This window comes from Lepisma saccharinum, chromosome 23 (genome assembly GCF_977018435.1).
Source record: "Lepisma saccharinum chromosome 23, izLepSacc3.1, whole genome shotgun sequence".
Taxonomy (NCBI): Eukaryota; Metazoa; Arthropoda; class Insecta; order Zygentoma; family Lepismatidae; genus Lepisma; species Lepisma saccharinum.
Genome location: NC_139251.1, coordinates 11,096,678 through 11,116,293, shown reverse-complemented (window position 1 = coordinate 11,116,293; position 19,616 = coordinate 11,096,678).

Sequence of the window (19,616 nt, the reverse complement as noted above, 5' to 3'; positions counted from 1 at the left end):
CGTAGTCTTGTCAAAGAAAACACTTTAGATGGATTGGATTTTCAAGTACCATTCATAAAAATACACAATTCAATAATTTGAAGGAAACTGACTACTTACACATATACCAAATGGCCCTTCTCTCCCGTGGCGACGTGGTCCAACTCTGTCGAATGTCCGAGAGAGATGGATCAGGCAGCCATGATGGCACAGCTACGACACAGGACAACGATTGACTGATATCATTTTCACTTTGTATGAGACTCTGGTTCAAAAATAATATCAGATAACGTGCAAAATACCATTCCATGTATATAGTGAAAAACTTTGATCCACCTGATTTCAATTTAGACGGTACATCGGCTAAGACAGTTGCTCAATGAACTCAAAAACAATAAAGTGCGTCAATAATCTTCGCCACATCAGTCAACATCGCCACCGGTGCATTCTAGCAGTTAGTTTCAGAAATAACGACCTCGTCCATCTCACGCTATGGTCCATCTCTCCCGGAATTACCCTATATATGAATGTGTGCGTGCGTGCTTTCGCGCACACATATAACGGGAGGCGTGTGTATAGGATGTCGCTAAACAACACCGATAAACTATTATAGTACGTAGAAAACATGATCACCAATAACTTTTTGTGACGTTCTGCTTGTTTTCGGCGCATCCAATGATGCAGTAATAACTCTTTTCTCTTGTAATAAAAAGGTTCTGGGTTTGATCCCCTGTGGAGGCACATTGCAGAATGCACGGTACTTATTATATTTTAAACTTCTGGTCCAGTCCCGTTAGTGAGGCGAGTTTTTGTCGCCTAATTTATTCTCCCAAAACTGAAGATCAATCTTGACTTGCAAACAATCGATGCTTGCTCATCATGTAAGTTTCCGTTGAGAGCAACTAATGGCTTTGATCTGTGAAAATTACAACTGGTAATAAATGAAATTTATAAACGCGATATGAACTCTTCTGATACCAAAGGAAAATGTTTATTAAGAAGTGAAACTTTGTAACTAGGAAAATAAATGAAATTGTGTTGTCTGTTTGTGGCAACACTGATACGTTCAAATTTAGGCAGTGGTCTCACTCATAGCACACAAACCAGACACTTACGTGTTCTGACGCAATGGCGGAATGCCTTCGTTGTTAGGTTAGGCTTACTACGTTCAGTTCTCTTAGCATAAATACACTGCTTGTATTATTTATTCTAAGGGAACACAACAAGCTTAACCTAACAACGAAAGCATTGTCGGAACAAGAAGGGCTTGCCCGAGAAGGTGTCTGATTTGCGTGCGATGAGTGAGATTCTCTATAGTTGGCAAACAAGTGCAGAAAGTACTTACCACCGATTGGCCCTCCAGCTGCGGGGTTACAATGTTCCTTTGGGTAGGTGGGTGGAGCGCATTCTGGCCGTGGAGTATCCGGTGATACGGAATTTTCACACGCACTGATGTCACTGGAATGAAAAGAATTTCCCTACAGCTGTGGTTCGTGAGCCCCCAATAAATTATGCTACAATCATATAGTGTAATAATTCGATATATGAACAAATAAAATCAGGTTTATGTTAGATGCTAACCACTGGTTCTAACAATATCTTGTAGATACTTCAGAAGAACAACATTAAATGAATATGGCAATTGCTAATTAGAACTTTAATTTTGAACACCGAAAAATTTCAATTAATGGTAATTGAAAAATAGCTGACTATTTATTATTAAAGTCGGAAAGTGGTAATTATATAATTTCTTTCATATTAATGGAGTTGTCTGGAAAAGTCTGTTTCAGACGCACCTCTTGCGGCTGAGAAACACTGGCCCATATAGTAATTGCCAATGTTTTCTGAGAAAATATATTAAAAGTTTACTTACGTGGGGTTCCTGCGACTGTTGTCTGTTGTGTGAAACTTCCTGCATTGAGTCCTCGACGATGACCTGGAGACGTTTTCAAAGAGAACGACGAGGATTCCATTTGTGTTTGCTTTAGATCAAAAGATAATCAACTGTGAACAGAGGAGAGAATCCCAATCAGTAAGTAATACGGAGAGAACGGGTTCATATGTACCAAAAAAGTGTCAATTTACGTGTAAATCCCTTCCCTGGTAAAGGAAACTTGATACTCAAACTTAATTGATTCGTCGAGTCTGTTAAGTCCAATGCGTGCCCAGAGAAGCTAATCGGGAGTGGACCTACAGTTTAAAGTGGGATCCGAACCACCATGTGCTTCCACCGAGTATCGAACGCGGAAACCCTTGACGCTACCATTACACCATCTGGTGGACGAACTTGGAAGTCTAAGGTACGGTTACGAATAGCCGTCTTTGATAATTTGTCTCACTTATAAGTAAGTCACACACGATCTATTGATAGTTTCGTTCATTACGATTGATATGAAGTCAAATATCTAGTCTGTGGTGTAGTCGGATGGGGGTCTGACTGCCACGCGGGAGACCCGGGTTCGATTCCTGTCGTGGGTGATCTAAGTTAGGATTTTTTCCGACTTTTCACTTGCATGAAGCGGCTTCGGGGCTCACCCAGTCTGAAGTCGATGGGTACCGCGGAAGGCAACCCTGAGGGGTGAAAGCGGCAGGAGCGTGGTGCTGATCACATCACCTCCAAAATGGCCCAGCTCGAGAATGTGTGAGACACAAAATGCAAGGGGAACTTTTCCTATCTATTTAGTTAAATATAGCATCCAGAAACGACCACACATACAGTGGCGTACCCAGGATTTTCGAAACGGAGTGGTTTGTACACTTTTCTGGTAGTCATTCCTCATTTCGCCATCTTTCCCTACCTTTGACGTTCTTTCTTTCTAGGAATACTGGGCCAAATGGGGGGTTATAATCCCCAACAATCCCTTTGGGACAAGTCACTACACACATAACTCTTAATTGAGTTTCTCAAAGTTTATTGATAGTTTTCCGACATCGAACTCAAGACTTTTTTATTCGCCTTATGTAACTTTTAACTTACAATGACAACAGTTCTATAAATCCATAAATGTGTCAATTGGACTATTTCATTCACGGAACGCTACAAAACACGTGGGTTGTAAATAAAGTAGTGGCAACACTGTCAGGAAAAGGTGATAACACCGTACATGTGCTATCAGGCAGTGAGTAATGTCAGTTTTGGCTCCTGTCGATGTGTGGTGTGCCAAAAGTGGTATTCATTTCAACCACCTACATACACAGCAGCACGCGCTTCACCGACCACTTTTGACACTCCACAGGGGTGCCCATCCCCCCAAGGCCAATAGCGCAATCCGCCCCCCAAATCTTTTCATGTGTCCCCCCAAATCATGTCATGTGCCCCCTCAAATCAAACAATGCGTCCCCCCGGGCCCCGAAGCATGTCATTCGTCCCCTCAAACTATGTTATAATCATCTCTATAAAGCATTTAATTACGACAGCGTGTCTACTGACAGCAACTATTTTTTTTTAGTTTTACTGAACACTATAATTTATCTGTCACTCCTCTCTAAACAGGGATGTCCATCACCCCAAGATCAAGAATGCATTACCCCCCCCCCACCCTAATTCATTGATCAAAATCCCCCACAATATTTTGGATGATACTTAAAAGTTGATGTTTATTTGAATGCAATAACATGTTGAACTGTCCATATTTTATTATTGGTTCACTTTTCGAAATAACGGAAAGCTAGCACATTGATTGTTTAAATGTAACAAATAAAATTATATAAATATACATTTAAACAGTGTTTGCGAATTGGAAAATAAGATTTATAAAATCCAAACATTTAACACAAATTGTTACACAACTTAAGATAGAAAATTCAGCTTGGCCAAACAAATAACTTTCTGCAGCCCCGCGACCGGTTAAGTTTGCAGGAACATTTCACACATGTAGACCCAAACGTGCGCGCAGAATATAGTTCCGCTGCAATACTGCTGCCTGTGACATGAACAGCTCAACGGTTGAGGTAAGATAGACACAGGAGATGCTGAGCGCCGTTCTCACGTGGATTAATACATAAAACTTGCTGCAAACTTAACCAGTCGCGAGGCTTAGATAGAAATTTCTAAGCTCAGGACGAGTATATAATACGGTTCCTCCTTCAAAGAACTCGCTCCCTCTGCTTGAGGTAAATATAATTATTTTGGTAATCCATAGCAATAATTACCTGGATTTTATCTTCAATGCAAATTTCACTTGTTAACGTAACATTGTCCTGTGACAAGAAGGTAGAAATGTGAATTTGAAAATATTTATTTTTGTGTTTTATCGGGTAACGTGCAAGGTGTTAACATGTGAAGTACACTTAGTACAACTATTACAGCTTACAGGAAATCGATAATACAATAATATTGCTAATAGAAGTACACCGTCCAAATGATGCACCTGCTTATACCAACACGAACATAAGCATTATATTTTAAGAAGTGATGTTATTAATCAATATCGAGAATATCGTCAGTGTCTTGTAATGTAGCGATAGTATAAAACTTCACATTCACCCGAGCAAAGCGTCGAACACAAATTCGCCTAAGATATTATTGCGAGGAAAGCGATCAAGAAGATTTTTACATGCATTTCTTTGTAGGCTTTCAAGAATATTTATTTAATGGAGTGTCAGTACTTTCTTTGGATCCCGCGATATTACTCTTTTCGAACGTTCGGCGCCGAAAATGTGTTTGTCTGTGATATAATATTCGAACCCCCCCCCCCCCACTATATAATTCCTTTGACAATCCAAGACTTAACTCTATATCTAGAGCTTCATATCTCCCCCATTAAATGTAATACTCAATCCTCCCACCAAAATTTCCATGATAATTTTAGATTTACTGTTTATATTGAAGAGTGGATATTGCCTCCTCCAAAACAAATAATTCTCAGTCCCCACACCAGAATTTGCGTAACAGTGTCATGTGCCAGTTCCAACGACACAATGAGAGATGCAAGGAAGAAATGTTTCCCGAGAGCTATGATAGATGGCAGCGCACCGTATAAAGAGAAGCAGAGTTAATTGTAGAAACTTTTGGTCGTTACATAGGAGGTGACGCTACTGTCAGTTTAGACGCCCATAATCCTCCTGTTAAGTATAGCTTGTGGTGCTGTATAATGCCAAAGAAGCGGGAAAAGCGAGCAGGAAAGAGAGTAAAGGAATATACAGGGCTATTCTAAATGATCTTCCCGATTTCAAACTTTAATATCTCACGTTTATTTAGTCACAATGACATGCAAATTATTTTAAATGAAAGAAAAACTCAAAAAGTTTTTTTCTTACATACATTCTTGTTATGTTCCACGTCACATGTGCTCAATATGAGTGCCTTTTGTAATTCGGCACACATCAATCCGATAGTCAAATTCTTGCCACACTCTTCCCAACATCTCAGAGTCAATGGACGCAAATGCTTCTTGGATGCGTACTCTAAGTTCAGGTAAGTTGTTAGGTAGGGGAGGCTCATACACTTAGTTTTTAACATAACCCCACAAAAAGTTGGGGGTGGGGGGCAAGGAAGCAGAACCTGATCCTCACGACTAGCTCGTCCTATCCATTGATTTGGGAACCTTCTGTTGAGTTCCCTCCTGACATCCCGGTGCCAATGTGGGGGCAATGTTCAATTATCTGCTTGCACGAACCGTTGATTTTTTGGGGCTTCTGACGAAAGTCGCACGCACCCGTTAAACTGTTCCATCACTAACTCTTGGCCGGCCTGTTGATTTCCTCTTGCAGATACACCAACTTTCTTTAAATTGTCTATACCACTTCCGATTTGAGTGACCGCTTGGTGGATCTAACCCAAACTTAGTCCTAAAACTTCGTTGGACACAAATAACTGACTGTTGTACATGAAATTCCAGGACACAAAATGCTCTCCTGTCTTCGTTTCCAGCCATCTTGATTTACTGTCGCCCTAGCGGCAGAATGCATAACTAAACATCAGCTTTGCCAGACACTAAAACTTTTTGAGTTTTTCTTTCATTTCAAATAATTTGCATGTCATTGTGACTAAATAAACATGAGATATTAAACTTTGAAATCGGGAAGATCATTTAGAATAGCCCTGTATATTGGAACGAAGAAGACAAGAAGGTGGGGAAACTATTCAACCCGCAGTTAGAAGTAATGATCCGTTGGGCTTACGCTATGATATTTCAAAAGAAGAAAATAACTATAATCCAGAGGTCATAGACGTACCATCATGTAGTAAATGCAGTTATGAGAATTGCCAGGGGAGTAATGACAAGGACCCACGACGAAAGGAAAGAAAAGATATACAAGGCATAAAGAAAAAGAGGCCAGATGAAGTTATTCGAATTAATGTAACGAAAGATCATACATACATACATACATGCATACATACATACATACATATACACACACACAAACATATATATATGTAGACACATATGTGTAATAAATAAGATTATGCTTTAAAAGGAAAGCAAATAAATTAGAAGAAGAAGCCCTTTCCAAAACTAGGAGAAGAAAAGAAGAAGAAGCCTTTCTTATTGGAAGAATAATTCATCTATATTGAAGAAGACGAAGAAGACGATTTTCTCTCAATCATACATATATATATATAAGAAGAATACCACCTATGTATTTTTGAATCAACATATATATATATATATATAGTTTATGTACATACAAGCTTCGCCATATATATTTTTCTCTGTGTTGTGTACAGTTTTCAGAATATAGATCCGCATTTAACCATATCCCTTTGGCTATAAAACGCTTTCTTATTTGGAATTCTCAAATAAAGAGCCTATTCCCTGAGATTAAGATATCTCTATAGCAGCGGTAAATAACATTTAAGTACCATACTCGAAGGAGGGTAGCACGTTGTACCCATAACGTGGGGTCTTACCCTAAAATACACGAAGAGGTGCAGCAAGAGTCTAAGACAAGAGTACTACAAAAGAATTGGATGCCCGCTCAATTTAATGCAGAATTGCTCCTATACTCTGTCCCGGAAATCCCCGGAGCAAGGTTGCGCATAGCGTCAGAGAAGGGGAGGAAATCGAGTGGGCAGAGCGAAGGCTGGTAACTCCCCCCGCCCCCTTCCATGCAATCCCAATACTCTCACGTGTTCATTGGTGGAGCCGTCTCAGGCCACTACTTGCGCAGAGACTTCTCTCGTTCGCTTGCTCCAGGGTATAACTGAAATACCCGCCATAATCGAAGACTTAACGCTGATATTGAAGCGTTGGATGTATTGCCCCCCCCCCCCAACATTTAATTCTCAATCCCCTCAAGAATCCAAGTGTCAATTTAGGGCCTAATATGTAAGATTTGGTTATTGCCCCCCCCCCCCCTCAAGAAACATATTACCCGTTACAATTCCCTTGGAAGTCTACAAATTGATATCTATACATAGGTATAGCAGCAATGGTTAATTGACGTGAACAATGTAGCATTGGACACAAGTTTGAATTACCATTGACATTTCAATTATAAAAATACCCCCCCCCCAAGCTCCAAAGTTCAGTGGCCACAGCATGCGTCCAGAAACCCACCTGTGGGCACCCCTACCCCTATATACTTTATTTTCTTCATCTAATGGATTCACTATGGTGGATTTAAGGTGTAAAAGTTTTACATATATTTTAGAAAAATATAGCTATAGATGTTGAATATTATATTATTTGAAGGTAAAGAAAATCTCCCCAAAAATCTCGATGACGTAGTCTGCGCCATAATACCCCCCCCCCCCCCTGTGGGCACCCGTGACACTCCACACATCAGCATGGCTCCAAACTGACATTGCTCACTACCTGATAGCACATGCACGGTGTCATTACCTTTACCTGACAGTGTTGCCAATACTTTATTTACAACCCACGTAGCAACACTGAATATCGTTTAGAACAGTAAACGTGTTTGCAAGAGAATACTTTTGTATTAGTTTTTGTTTCTTTTGTACTTTTGTTCTAATCGTCATAATGAAGATGAGTGACGATGATGATTAAAATAGATTGACGAAGAAACACTCGTAAAAGATAACTATGCACAGGCCAAAACTCGAACACAGAACCTTTTGGTGCAGAGATTGTTGGCCTAGTCTCTTTGTGATGTGACCCTCCCCCTTCTTGAGGCTTTATAGACTAAAGTTATTTCTGGTCTCCTGGTGGACTTCGGTTATCCACGGCGAGATATTGATAGTAGCCAGACGAGGCTTGGCAGTGTCTCGTCTCGTCTCGTGTCTAAGGAAGTTGCTGTCGTTCTCGTCTCGTCTCGGTCTCTCGAAGGGCAAATCGCAGTCTCGTCTTAAGTCTCCAGTTAAATAGTATAAGCAACACATACATTGCGACACCACACATGCTGTCAAGGCCTATAGAGGTCACGAAGGCATTAACTTTTCTTCTTAAAGTTAATGTGTTTCTCGCTCTGTTTCTGCATTGAGGACCCCGGAACAAACTTACGTTTTATCTTGAATGTATGCAACCATGCTGAACAGTTTCACAGTTGCCACAGTGGCTAAGCAATTACGATAAACAAAACAACTTACAAGATCCGCTTTCTTTTGTCTCAAAGAGTTGCATGGCAAAGTAAATGTGGATTTTGTAAATATCTTGGATATCATACCAAAGTCTCCAATTAGAACTAGAAAGTCTCTCCTAGTCTCGTTGTACAGTCACGGTTTTCGTCTCCAAAACTGTCGACCTCTGAATCGGTCTCTGTCAATGGCCTCTGTATGATTCCAAACTTATTGATTGATTCATTGTTTTGGTTGATTTTACTTCGCTTTTCTGCCACTTTTGGCAGAAGATGAGAGTGAGGGATAGTATGATGAAATTGATGACGGGACACTCACAAAGAACTCCTATGCCCAAAACAGGATTCTTACATGTGACCTCACTGTAATAGCCAATCTCCCATGGAGACCCTTGATTGATACATGTATCAATTGCTATTACTCTGATGAATAAGTCCGTCACTCACCCATGGCGACTAACAAGAATGCAGGCACTCAAAGAGGATATCTGTATATTCAATTGCATTCTTACAAATACGTAGTTTGGTTCCCAAGAACTTCTCCAGAGATTTAAACACTCCGTTCGTCCATGAAAACTATCAAGTTTGCCATGTGACTCGCATCCCAGCTATTTACCACAGGATGGACCCTCCAAAGAAATTCCATTTGCAATTTCTGAGGCACTGATAGTTGTCGTGTCAACTGAGGGAGACATTTGCAACCAGGAATTTCATCTTTTGCTGTGAAGACAATTCCGTGAGCTATCTTTCCCCTTCCTTGTGTCGTCTTAGCTACTGAGACAAACGGAGAGACGGGAGTGGAAACCGACAACTCCTTACGAAATTACTAAACCTCTTGAACCTGTCTAGCTTCCCAGATAACGTAGTGGAAACGTCGTCATCTAGTAATCAAGTGGTTCCGGGTTCGATACTCATAGCGGTTCCTGTCCCACCAAAAACTGTAGGTCCAGGCTCGATTGTCTTAGCTGTGCATAAAACTCAAGAACTAAAAGTGTGTAACCAAATTAAGTAAAGAGGGCTTCCGCAATCCGCAAGAGCTTGGAGTGAGCTCCTCCTTCCATAACATCCCTCAGCACTCGCAAAAACTTCACAAACAAATTTAAGTGTATAGTGTTAGCAAGCAATAACACTTACTTCTTTTCTGTTTCCGTGCAGCTTTATCAGCTTCTTCTTTCGATTCGGGTCTTTGCTTTCCTCAATAGCAAATCGTTGGTTGGGAATTGTTTCTGATGCCTTTTATTCCTTTCGCTTCTTTCTTGAGTCTGCTCGCTGCCAATCGAAGTGTATCTGCCTGCTACAATGCCTTATGCTTTGCTTGTCTCCGTGAGCTTCTTTTCAAAGGGCTAGAGGAATAACATTGATATTAACAACTACTCCATTTTACCTCTTTACTTTTCCTCCCATGCAATCCATCCATATGTAAATATTAGTAGTGATTTTGATTATAATTTAATTTATCTTACCTAGAGCACAAATGTATCTGTTCCTCTTGAGTAGGTTTGGTGAATTTTTTTCACATTTGTGTTGGCTTTCCTTTTCAACGTCTTTCTACACGTACGCTTCTTAGCCATGATTAGTCATTGCTCTTGAAGCAATGGAACGCACACAAGGCAATACAACTTATACAAAACACCCTACTCAAGAGCCACAAGTTTGCATCAAGAGGGATACATGATTTAGAGAAGGGAATTCACCCTCATTCTCTCTTCATATACCACCCTTGTTATGATCTATCTACACGACAGCGCAATATTTGCCTTTACAGAACCACCCCTTTTGGCATTTGCCAGACCGAGACCGGCAATGTGTCACGAACTCATAGCATTACATTTTAGATACTCTTTCATATTTTTATTGAGAACTACATTCATTATATAATAATATATGTGTCGTGGAAAAGATTGAACGTCTACTTACTTCTATATATTCGCCACCCTGGAAACCTTTTCGTTCTTTGTTGCGTAATTAGCATTGTTGTCAAGCATTGCTGATACAGTAGGGTGAAGTTAGCTAAAATTTGGATTCAAACCAGAATTAAATACTAGAGAAAGATTTTTAGTAGGAATGTTCATAGTGGCCGCGGTGACTCAGTCGGTAACGCGTCTGACTACCATGCTATAGGTCCCGGGTTCGATCTCCGGCCGGTTCAAATCCGGGAACATTTCCGGCCCCGGCGCCCACCCAGCATCGAATGACAAAGGTACCTGGGGGAAACCCTGGGATGTAAAGGCGGTCAGGGGCTTGATGCTGATCACATCACCTCCACTCACGAACGGATCAAGAAAGTGTGGGGCGTTACCCCACATACGTTTTTATGTTCCTCCATGTTTCAACAATTGAAATCCAAAATGCCAAATGATGGAAGCTTGCCCAAATCTTTCTACATACGAAGGCCGATCAATAAGTATGTGCACTTGCAGTAATTGTCTTTGAGGTGGCGACACTGCTTTCAGCGAGGACATGTGAATGGAGTACGCATTTGTCATTGATTTAGTGTATCTTTCACCTTCAAAATCAGGTTTTCTTTTCTTGGTGTTGTTTTTTTTTCAGGGTAAAAATGGCCGCGCCACCCTACATTTCTACCAAAGAAGAACATCGACCAGTAAAATTTTGCTCCGACCCGGAATTAAATACTACAGAAAATACACTTGATAGGAATGTTCCACAATGTTAGAATAATTCAAATCCAAAATGCCAAATGACGCAAGCTTGTGGAAGTCATTCTATATACGAGTGTCGGTCAATAATTATCTGCACATTTGATGTATTTTTTTACTCTGATTTTTGTGCGTGCATGTAACTGGAGTGTGCATTTATCACTCCTTATTTGTATATAAGAAAAAAAAGCGATCAGTAACCTCTCTTTTGTGGTCTGAAGGTGTATTAGGGACAGAAATCTACCGAAGGCTTGCATACATAGAGGACTAATGAGCAGATGACTTTCTATTTCGTCGATAGTTGCTCTTTGGTCAGAATCATGGCAGTACTGGATGTGAATTGCCATTCTGCTGCTCCTTCTTGCTTAACACTTGTCCGACCGTTTTTGAACTTCTCATCCGATCCCACACACTTGTGACGCAAGCCTTCTGTGGATTTCGGTTCCTTGCAATCTCATCTCTGCTAGCTCAAGTAAACTTGTCTACAACTTTTCAACCTCCTCTGTATGTTATGTCACAGATCTTGGGGTGCTGATCACATTTGTTCTCTTTGGAATTTATTGTTCTCTCATTATGTCAAAGCTTGATTGTTCATGCGTTGTGCGATCCTATGCTCTTCCTTCTCAACTTCGCATCCTCAACGCTGTTTGTCGTGCTGCTATTCGTCTCTGATCAGGTACATTTCGTACCGATCCAATCGTCTACTTGTTTATGGAAGTATCGGAGCCCCCTGTTATCTCTGCAAAGACTACTTATTCTTCATCATTGCCACTATCTGCGCTCGATGACATCCCATCCATCTTACCACAGTCTCTGACGAGAGAAGGATTCTGTGTATCGCCTACGTCCCTGTGCCACAAGGCCACTCTGTGATCGTGCTTAAGAGATCATCAGAACTTGGTGTTGATAGCGATCTGCTTGACGTCCCTCCACGTTTGCAGTCTCTTCCCAATAACCTGTCTCTAACTGCTCTCCTAAAGACAGAGACACCTATGGGTTTTACAGCTTCGATCACAATACAATTTTATTGGCTGTTATATGGATGGGTACTTATCGGTTGAATCAATGGGTCGTGCCTTGTTGTCAACTCCTCACAGTTATAGCGTTGCCTTACATTCTGCTTGTTCCATCCACATGGCAGAACTCTGTGCAATACTAAAGGTGTTGTACTTTGCTGAATTTCACACTTCGCAGAGAGTCCTCGTTTATTCGGATTCCTTCAGTGTGCTCCAGAGTAGGGATGGCCAGATCCGGATCCTGTCGGATCCGAAATCGGGATCCAGTTGGTTCCGGATCCTATTTTTTTTCGGCTCCGGATCCGGATCCGTTTGGCCATCCCACATGAGCGCTTCTTTGGAAAGTAAAAATGTGTTTATAACATATTGTTACCTGCTAATATACATATAGCCTGTATGAGTATATATAATATACATATATATATACAGGGTGACCTGTAATTAGATGTATCCTGAAAGGGGTTTAAGTAGAGGCAATTTGCAATAAATTTGACTATATGATACTCCGTCCGAAAATTAGTAGTTTTCGAGATAATCTAATTTCTATTGTTTTTTTTAAAAAATACAATTTTCCACATAAAAAGATGAATTGAGAAATAACTGCTCATTGTATGGCACATATTTCAGCGTTTTCTGATAGCTAACAAATAAGTGGTTCGTTTTAAAAAAATGTTTTTTTTTCTAAAAAAAATATCACATGTAAGTAACGGGTGAGTCTAAACTTACAAGTGGTGATAAAAAATAAACTCTTAGTTTACTAGGCAACGTATTAATAACAAAAATGGTATGACACGAAGGGTACAAATTACTTGAATTACTTCCTTGAGTCATCAGCTATCCAACAAGGTACAAATGTTGCTAACATTCACATTTGTGTACAAGAAATAATACTTCATTCATCTTCATGTGAATGGAATCAATGAACAATACAATTAAATAACATTACACATCTTGCTCAAAGTGGGTACCTCCGTTACGAATGCAGGCACGCAGGTTTTTACGGACATTTGGTCTCGTAACTCGTGATGTGATGGTGTCCTTGATGTGTTGACCAGCTGTTAAGATCCTCTCCCTGAGCTCTTCTTGCGAGTTTATCGGTGTGTTGTAAACTAAATCTTTCATGTGGCCCCAAATTTAGAAGTCGGAAACTCTTTGCAACATGCCGCGGCCCAAGTGCCGGGGACAAAATTGTCCCGAACGATTTTGACGCACAACATGCGCCGCGGACAATGTAAACAGCCTGCAGCAAGTTCCTGGGGCACGGGCATGCGCACTAGAGTAGAAGCAGACGACGCAACGACAACCACGTGTTCGCTGTTCAGACTGAAGCGGCGTCACTACACAACGTCCTGTTATTTGAGTGTAGTTGTTGTAGTTGGTTGAGTAGTTGTACGTGAGTGTTTGTTTTGTGGACAATATGTAGTGGTCGAAAGATAAAGTAGTAAAACGTATAGAGCAATATGAACAGGAAACAGTGTTTTGGAATGTCACCAGTACGCGCCCAGAGGGCTGCATATCGGTCAGATTCGCTTACTAGGCCCGCATGGCTGGTCGGGCGGGCGAGTAAAACTATAGACCTGGGTTTTGACCCGTCAAGCATCGAAAGCCCACGGGTAACTGGAAGGCCTTGCAAGACGAAGCTCACTTATCTTCAACGAACGCTCATTCCGGTTTTGCACCGTCTCCAGATACATGAGTCACGCAGTCACCGTTGCCAACTTTTATTTTGTATATTATTCTATTTAAAAAATGTGCTATTGTTGCTTATAAAAATTATTGAATTTTAAATCAAGGGAAATTTAAGTGTTTTTTTTTTTTCAGATGACATATTACATTTATTTTCGTATGAGCTTCACCCCATCAGGACATATATTTTGTTTTCTTTATTTCCTTTCTTAGAGCATAATAAACACCATTAAATGAATACGAGATTAATATACTTTCACAAAAAGTGATTCTGATATCTACAAATTTCTTGTGTATATTATTCTGTAATGTTATTTAAAGTGATTTCAATAAGTGATTTTTTTTTAAAATAGAATTCCCCAATTTAAATTTTGATTTAAATCAAACCACCTTGCTTATCAGAAAGCTGGCTTCTGGGCAGCGAATGACACTTTTACATTAGATCTTGCCCTTTCTCGTTCAAGAATGAGATTACTGAGTCTGGTAAATTTGGGTGCCAAAGCACTTGATTTCAGATTTAAGCACATTCCTAAAACCTAAAACTTTATCAGGATATTCTGAAGATAAATCATCTTCGTGCCCTTTACAGAGGGCAATAGCTGCATCTGAAGTTGTAGGAACGAAGGAAGAACTGCTAATATTATCCATACCCTTCCTCAGTTTAAAACACCGGAAGCATTTAAATGCCCCATACTTTGCTCCGTGGCAGTTTGAGGTGCTTTACCATTAACATATTAAAATCGTGTAGGCTATGCAAGGTCACGAGACAGAAGAAAAGCCAAGAGAAAGCGGTTTCTATTCAAGAAAATAATAATTGTATAAAATTGTCCAAGCAATTTTTGCGTTAATGTTTCACATGAGAAATGAGAATTGTTTTGACTTTTTGGGACCCCTTGGGCTTAGAGCTCCCGCCCGCCTCTGATTTGACGTATTCATTCAAATTATAACGTTAAACTAGAATATAAAGCCAGATAAAAAAAATGTTTTAATTTTATTGCCTACAAAAATTAGCATTTTCTATCTTTCTCATTTCCATTTATTACGTTTTTCGTATCAACCTCATAGGACGCGAGGCCCCTAGATGCGCGAGGCCCAGGGTGGTCGCCCACTTCGCCCACCTCTTGCTACGCCAATGGTTATACAACCTCAAGGCACCTGCGGCTAGCAATAATTTAAATATTTCCATGCGTAGTGAAATATAATGGCCGTTGGCAACACTGACAGTAGTGCTCGGCCGTCTACCTGCAAGAACTACATCGAGCCTATTTCTAATCTGTGTACATCGAGTCTCACGGGTAATGCAAAAACCTGGCAGGCATCGATGCCTGTGCACAACTGTGACGTGAAGCTCGCTTGCGCGATTTCGAACACCTGGGCTTGACGTGCGTGTTGCATATTATTGTAGGCGCGCCTCCTCGGAGACGGTTTTTTTCCGGGTCTTGTGCAGGTCTCTATACGCGCCTGCCAAAGCAGTGCTGTATCATCTGCACGTCATGTTTGTTGTAACTGGGGTTCTCGGAAATTATTTGAAAATAAAGGAATTGAAATTGACCTGTACTTGAAAAGCTGGGACAGGAGAAAATTGCGAACATATCGTTGCAGTTCTTTCTCGAAAGAGAAAGGATGGTTTAATAATAATATTCACGATTTCATGACCAGGCTATACTCACTGACAAAGGACATCGTACTGAATGAAACAGTAACATTAGCATGTCAATTTTTTTTCTGCTTACATTTGACATTAATTCATTCTCAAACTATTTTCATCTCTCTTAATCGACTTGCACCTTTTCCAAATTTCACACATACGTAATACCGATAATACATGGACGCATTGGGCAAGACGCTTCATGATTTTTCGAAAAAAAAAAGCTTAATTTTTAAAGTACAATTTAAAACTTTACTCTCATGGTAATATATATTTACCTCTCGAAAAATAAAGTAAGCAAACTCGTGCATTCTTCGTTATTTCCTTGCCGACTGACAGTGTTATATCCCCCATACCAATCTTCTGTCAATTACGTTTTCCCTGATTTATTAACAAATTTCATTTTGTTGATTCCAAGGGTTGGAAACACATGAAAACTTTTAATTTGTTCTGACCCATAAAACGATTTAGAGCAAAAAAAAACCTGAACAGTAGACCTTACTCTCTCGCACATTCCCTCCCCATGATTTAAACGACTTCAACACAACGTATCCTACTTAGGGTACTTCCTGAAAATCCCGGCAGATGGCATATCGGTTAATTTTAATCGCGAATAGCAGCGTGCTGTCATTGCTGGTATGCAAGAAATGTTTAAATTACGCGTTATATTTAAATATTGCGAATGCGATGTCAATTCCAGGAACTATAACGAAGGTGAAGCTGTGTTGATAGTGAAGCATTTAATTATGATAATAAAAATAACACGGGAAACGCACACGAAACTAATGTATACGCATTGGTTTTTCAGAGCGGTGCTGTTTCATCTGCACTGCACCTCGGTTGTAACTGCCTAACTGGGGCTCTCAGAAATGATTTGAAAATAAAGCAATTCACCTGTATTGCAAAGCTTGGGAGGAAATAAATGAAAACATGCTGTTGCAGTTTTTTCCCCAAAGAGGCAGGCTGGTTTAATAACAATACCGGATAATGATAATAATAATAACAATAACAACAATTTCATTGAGGCTATTTTCAGTCTTCACTGAAAATTGCCATACTGAATGAAACAGCAACATTAGCATGTCAACTATGTTTTCCTGACTTACCTTTATGATTACGGACATTAATTAATTCTCAAACTATTTTCATCTTTGCAGTTAATGGACTTGCACCTGTTCCAAATTACATACATAATACATTGTTTTCGAAAAATAATGTTATATTCATAAAGAACAATTTAAAACTTACTTTCATGGCAATAAAATCATTTTTCCGAAATATTATTTCGGAAAATAGAGTGAACAGACTCGTACATTCTTCGTAATTTCCTTGCCGCATTTCAGTTATGCCAATCTTGTCAATCAGTTCTGTTTTCTCTGATTTATTTAAACATTTCATTTTGTTGATTCCACGGGGTGGAAACACATGTAGGCTTTTCACTTGTCCTGAACCACAAAACGATTTAGAGCAAAAAAACTGAACAGTATTCGCTACTTTTTTGCATCTTCCCCATGCATTGAATGGCTTCAACACGGCGAAGCCATTGTGTTGTGTGTTCCTGAAAATCTCACCAGATGGCACATCGGATAATTTTAATCGCGAATATATACCCTTAAATAACATATGTCAATTATTAAATAATCAAATTATATTATAAAATCGTACAACATATTACATCGTCTGTCCTTCATTCATAATTTCATTACAAATTGAAGATTTGAATATACTATAATACTAAGTACTAATGTTATGAACAATGATTTGCGTGACTAAGGGGAAGGGGTAAAATATTAAGAGACATTAAGATATAATAGTTTCCTACATAAAATGCACATCTAATGCTAATACATGTTTATTAACATATTTATATAGCTACTTTGCAGTAGCTGACAAAAGGCGATGAGAAATTGAGAAGAGATAACAAATCGGAATAATTTCTGTGTTCTGGAGATTGCTGGGTTCAGTGTCATTAGAGATGAAACTCTTTGTTGTCCGTTCTTTGTGTATGTTTCGATATTATTCCAGTAAAATATATTCGGCCCCCAAACTAATTGTTTATGTTTGTTGTTAGAACAAAAACTCTCCCTCCGGAAAAGTTTGATGGGGGGAAGGAATTTCAGGACAAGGTCTTTGCTGGGGGGATTCTCCCTATCCCCGGGGATTTCGTACGCTGCTTACAGAGCTGTTTAGAAGAAGAGCCAGACCAGCAGCCACCACTGTGATTGACAATATTAGAAGAATTACAACTTCCATGGCACCATGTTCTCCTTCCACCCTTTCCTTCCCCTTTTTGTGGTTCAGAGACTGTTACATACGAACATGACTTCTTACATCAGATTCAAAACTACTGCACATAATTTATTAATTTTGAATGCATGAGCAATTTATCTGCAACCACATAGAGGTACCGCAAAGAACGAAGTGAGATAATTCAATTAAATAGGATATGCAACCCCCGCCCCCATCGATCTTAAAATACTTCATTTTTTCTTCACTACATTTTAATGAAGCAAGTCATCAGTAGTCTTCAGTTTCACTGTCATATTTTCATAGAAACCTATTAAAGTTGATTGGTATTTGATGTAATGGCTAAAGCATGCATACATGTTTGATGTTTCCTTTATTTTCAACATCGCACCCCACAAAGTTTTATTCCTCGTCCCTCAGCACCACTAGATCTGGCGCCGCCAGATGTCAATTGAATGTCAATCGTACAGTCTCTTGGACATGGACGTTTGCAGGATTTTTTCCAGGGAGGGGCAAGCAAGGTATTTTTTTTCCAGGGGGGGGGCAAAGGACATATATTTTCCTCCAAAATAGTGATGCCCTCTCAAAAAACACTATTTCAGTCTGAAATTATCATGTTTCTTCAACGAATTTATAATAATTAACATAAATTACTGTGATTGAAATAAAATTATGTGTGAAATATACAGGGTGTTTCTAACGGTCGTTTACAAAGCTTGGGAGGTGTTTCCTCACACGAAAACAAGCAAAAAGTGAGACTTCCATTTTTACGACTGAGGCTTCGTTTCCGAGATAGAAGCCTCGCAAAAGGTGACAAAGTGAACGTCAGACCTAACTGGGACGAATACTATCACAGATAGAGAGGCGGTTTCAAGGGAATCATGAAGGAATCGTATGTGCTCAGTCCGAAAGTCACTATGAAAAGTTCACTGCACGCATGCGCAATGGAGTCCTCAAAGGAATTGGGGATTTCCAGCAAGAACAATGCATGGAAAGGGTATGTAACGCAGCCTAAAGCCCCTATCACACGGAACTAGATTTCTAGTTGGAATGCTCTAGTTGACGCTGGACTAGCTACTCATTTGCTAGTTTTCGCCTCACACGGTACTTGTTATACCGTACTTGTCGATAGTCTTTTGTTCCCATAATGGCGGCCGCGCGAAATGTAAACAACGTATCACTTCACACTTTTAAAATACGATAACTATTCAACCGAGAGGAATATCGCATCTCATTAAATGGTTTTAGTAGAGAAGAACGGCGCTGATAAAATACATACTTTACAACGTTTACTATACACGTATGGAAGAATATTTTAGCTTTTTCAATTGTAAACATGCCTTTCGTGTTGTATGCACTCGGAAGCCACAGACAAAAAAAGGCTACTTTACAAACTCTCAGAATATCTTCACATGGTCAAACTTTGCTCTGATTGGCTGTTCCACAGAATCTAGTCGAAGAAGTTAGTAGCAATTAGAACATGTCCTATTCTTCAAAACCAGTCAAGCAGTCAGCCAGGCGGCCATGATTAAAGCCCCTATCACACGGAACTGGATTTCTAGTTGGAATGCCCTAGTTGGCGATGAACTGACTTTCTAGATAGAAATTATGGCCGCCTGGCTGACTGCTTGACTGGTTTTGAGGAATAGGACATGTTCTAATTGCTACTAACTTCTTCGACTAGATTCTGTGGAACAGCCAATCAGAGCAAAGTTTCGCCATGTAAAGATAATCTGTGAGTTTGCGAAGTAGCCTTTTTTGTCTGTGGTTTCCGAGTGCATACAGCACGAAAGGCATGTTTACAATTGAAAAAGCTAAAATATTCTTCCATACTTGTATAGTAAACGTTGTAAAGTATGTATTTTATCAGCGCCGTTCTTCTCTACCTAAAACCATTTAATA